Here is a 4,425-nt window from a genome sequence, read left to right as displayed (position 1 = left end):
GAGTGGCAGGCATAAAAGCTGATAAATGAACAGTAGGGAGCTTAATTTAATTCAGTCAATTAAGACAAGATGACTGCCAAGGGAAAGAATCTGTGAGGAAATATTTATGCGACGGTGTCTTGTGTTTCACTGTCGTATGTGAAAGATCATCCTAAAGTGTTGCTGCAGTGGTCTAGAGTTGTTACTGCATAGATCCCATAGTGAAGAGAGGTACAAAGTGCTACTACATAGTTCATTTCTGTGTATGGTAAGCCTTCAAATCTCACAGAACTCTTAACCAAATAGTTAAGATAAAGCAAAGTGATACACATATGATAGTTTTTTTTATGTTGCTGGATAGATAGAAGCCTAGCTGCAAAAGTATTTTAGACAGACACATAAATTGCTTAGTAGGGTTGTTTGTTTTGTTTTGATAAATCACCTGCAGAAGAACTTAAGGTCTCTTTGTAACTGGACTCTGCCAATATATTTAGCAAAGCTACCTGCAGAGCTGTGCCTACTATGCAGTTGAGAAGGACAAGGTAATTTGAACTCTGCAGTCATTGTACAAAAGGCCAATTTGTAACTTTATTGCCAAAATAAAATAAGATTTCTAAATCCTGATACTTGAGAAGTCCGTTTTGATTTTGTTTTTTGTCATTCAGTTTTGTAGAAGTTTTGATCCACATAAGGCCCAGTAAAACATGACTCTTGATGGAGCCTGGGTCCCATACTAAATAGTTTGAATGCCCAAAATTAAAGTAGGGATTTTGAAGATTGCCACTCCCCAACTGGTTTTTAAATTTGATTGGAAAATCCAACTCTAATAGTATTTTTAAAAAAAAGAAAAGAAAAGAAAAGATTAAACGAAGGTTATAAAGGACAGTGGCTTATCAGTAAAACTTCATATTTATATATTTATCATGTAAAGTTGTGATTCTTCATGTTTGCACTTTGCTTTCCTTTAGAATAGTGGTCTTTGACTGATTGAGACCCAAGACCGACCTCTGACTCCCAGGGTGCAACGTGGGATCCACTTTTACTTTTGCTTTATACTTAACAGTGCTGATAGTGTTCGTTATTAATCCTAAAATGGCAATTCACAGAACAATATACCCAGTGCTTCCCACCACCCCCCACCCAAAAATAGGTGGCGGTACTCATCATGAAGTTGTTATAGTAAGCACCACACTTTTTAACAACAAAAAGAGGCCTCATTAGTGCGTACCCTGGGAGTACCCCCTGAAACCCCCCCACTGAATATACCTACTATTACCTTAGCATTACAGTCATATCTCAGGTTACAGCTGCTTCAGGTTGCGTTTTTTGGGTTACGGACCGCCGAAACCCGGAAGTACCAGAATGGGTTACTTCTGGGTTTTGGCGGCCGCACATGCACAGAAGCGCCGAATTGCAACCCGCACGTGCGCAGATGCGGGTTGCGAATGTTGCGGGTTGCAAACATGCATCCTGCACAGATCATGTTCGCAACCTGAGTGTCCACTGTACTACTAAGTGAAAACCATTCTTGCAGTGTGGCAGGACAAAGGCACGAGCAAGTGCTTAACCAGCAATATGTATCGTATTAAAAATAATAATAATAAAGCCTTGTGCATCTTTCTCCTGCCACATTGCAGCATTTGTGGAAATTGATAAAATGAGGATCTCATCAGAAGAACGTGTCATAATCCAGACATGCGTGTAGTGCTCCTTTGCTCTGGTCAGCCTAAACTGAAATCCAACGTGGCAACAACAGCTTTACTGAGACTTGCCTGGTGTGGCCTCGACCCACCTGCTGGTGGAAGACCTGTGCCTTAGAAGGCCTTGCCTTTCAAGCCACAATGCAGGAGACCCTAAGATGTGCCAGTTTTAGACATTAAAGTTCATCTCTCTGAAAGATCAAGGGTGGGGCGGAATTCCTTTAGCAGCTTGAAAGGAAAACCCAGAAGAAATATTCAAGAAAGGGACAGCTTCAAGTACGTTACTTAGCCAACGAGAGAAGCTAAGTTGAAATGATAGACAGAAAGCCTTAAGAGTGTTTTCCAAAGTCTTTCTGGTCTAATCCTGAGCAGGACGGCTCCTGCAAAGAAAGGTGGTGAAAAGAAGAAAGGACGATCAGCCATCATTGAGGTGGTTACTTGGGAATATACTATAAGCATTCACAAATGGATCCATGGCGAGGGCTTCAAGAAGCGGGCTCCTTGTGCTGTCAAGGAGATCCGTAAATTTGCAATGAAGGAGATGGGGACTCCTGATGTACGCATTGACACCCACTTGAACAAGGCTGTCTGGGCAAAAGGAGTAAGGAATGTTCCTTACCGTATCCATGTGTGTTTATCCAGAAAACGCAATGAAGATGAGGATTCGCCTAATAAACTGTCACATATGTGCCAGTTACCACATTCAAAAGCCTACAGACTGTTAATGTGGATGAAAACTAATCTTTCATTACAATAAAAATGTTATGACATTTTTTTAAAAAAAAGTGTTTTCCAAAAAGTGAAAAAGACATTGCCACAGAAGGTTCAAGTGGCACCACAATATGAATGTTTTGCACATGCCATCACCATATAGTCTCCGTATTAATGTAAGCTATGTATATATGGGGTTCCATATTCACTATGCCTCTGGCTCATTATGCTCTTCCAAGGTGTGAAGTCTCCCTGTGATGATTAGCCATGGAAGATGATGTCTCAAAAGCACAACAGTTTTGGGGAAAGCTAAAGCATGGTTGTCGGAAACCTTTGCCTTGTTGTTTTGGGAGAGGTGGCCTTTCTGCTTTCTCATCTTTCCAGTTGTTAACAAATCTCCTTGGAACAGAGAGCGTGTCTAGCATTGTTTTCAGGAAGCAATCGCTGCCATTCCTTGTTGGGAGAGCTATCCATTGCAATAACCAAATGAAAGCTTGACATTTTTAGTGTCTAAAAATATAGGAGTTTCACAGCCTGTATCCACATTAAGGAAATGCCGACAGTTCTGGGTCATCCTGCAAGGCTTAGAAGATAAAGTTCCATCATTCCTTAATATGAAAAGGATTAACTTAAATGGTGACAGTCATTAGGGGGCCACAAAAAGCTTTTTGTGTGTGCATCACACTGTACAATATGTAGGTAATATTTTCACAGATACAATGGCTGATGCAATAACAGCTATGTTTGCAGCCCACTTCAACTTTGCCTTCCTTTTCCCAGGAAGGCAAATGTTAAACCAAATACTTTCAGGCCTCCTTGTCAAAGATATCTGGCTTACGTTGCATCAACATTTTCTGACCTCCTGTAATTTGGTTATTACAAAGAGAGAGACTGACTTGTCATGCATTCTCCCAGTAAATTAAACAGCTGTTAGGTGGTGGGAGTTGAATTAGATCTTTGGGAACAGGCATATCCAACCTGGTCTTTGTGTGCTTCATGTGTATGGGAAAGAGTCCCTGAGCAACTTAAAACAGACTGCAGCCAGGTTTAACCAGAATGGCATGCCAAATGGTACACGTTATACCTTTTGGGGTATACCTCTTGGGAGATCTGCTTCTGCAAAATGGAAGCACACAGCATCATGCCAGAGTTAGAATCATGGTGGACAAAAAGTGGCAAGTCCCTGGGACCAGATGAATTAATGGCAAAATATTATAAAAAACTAAGTGAACAGTTGGTAAATCCATTGAAAGATGTGATGAATGAGATTTTAAAAACAGGTGAAATCCCAGAAACATGGAAAGGAGCCTGTATTACAGTAATTCCAAAACAAGATTCTGATTTGCTGCAAATAAAAAAATATAGGCCTATTTCTCTATTAAATAACAATTATAAATTATTTGCAAATATTTTAGCTACCAGAATGAAAAAAATATTAAGTGAGTATATACATCAAGATCAGGTAGGATTCTTTTCCCTTATGGGGTATTCCAGAGCCAGTAAAAAGTCTTTCTAAAGTTCCCTATCGGTAGGAGGTCAACCAGGGTATACTGAGAAGCAAAGCGTCTAGTAAGCCTGATCTTTATTAAAGGAACTATTGCAACAGGGTCCCCACTCACCACATGCACGAGGGAGGAGAGAACCCTGAACAATGGTGCGCAAGCCCTTATATAGACTTTTGAAATTGCCCACCCTGTAGCCCAAGACCACCCCCCGGAAACATCATACATACATCACAGCAGGAGGCGGTCTACAGCAGAGGAGGCGGCCTATAGCAGAAATCCTGTTTTCCAGGTACAGGTAGGTAGCCGTGTTGGTCTGCCATAGTCGAAACAAAATAAAAAAATTCCTTCCAGTAGCACCTTAGAGACCAACTAAGTTTGTTACTGGTATGAGCTTTCATGTGTATGCACGAAAGCTCATACCAATAACAAACTTAGCTGGTCTCTAAGGTGCTACTGGAAGGATTTTGTGTGTGTGTGTGTTCTATTTTCCAGGACACCTGATAATGGTCACTGATTGCATTACCTGGGCT

The 4,425-nt window shown here is 40.9% G+C and overlaps 1 pseudogene across 1 annotated transcript; it reads left to right on the top strand.

The window, feature by feature from the left end:
* The first annotated feature begins 501 nt into the window (after positions 1 to 501).
* Positions 502 to 2,451, top strand: LOC307204591 (large ribosomal subunit protein eL31 pseudogene; annotated as a pseudogene). Its single transcript has 2 exons — positions 502 to 521; positions 2,028 to 2,451. The product of its transcript is annotated as a large ribosomal subunit protein eL31 pseudogene (transcript).
* Positions 2,452 to 4,425: the final 1,974 nt, after the last annotated feature.

This window comes from Podarcis cretensis (genome assembly GCF_951804945.1).
Source record: "Podarcis cretensis genome assembly, chromosome: 15".
Taxonomy (NCBI): domain Eukaryota; kingdom Metazoa; phylum Chordata; class Lepidosauria; order Squamata; family Lacertidae; genus Podarcis; species Podarcis cretensis.
Note: the sequence above shows the minus strand (reverse complement) of the source record. Positions and strands in the feature narration are given on the sequence as shown.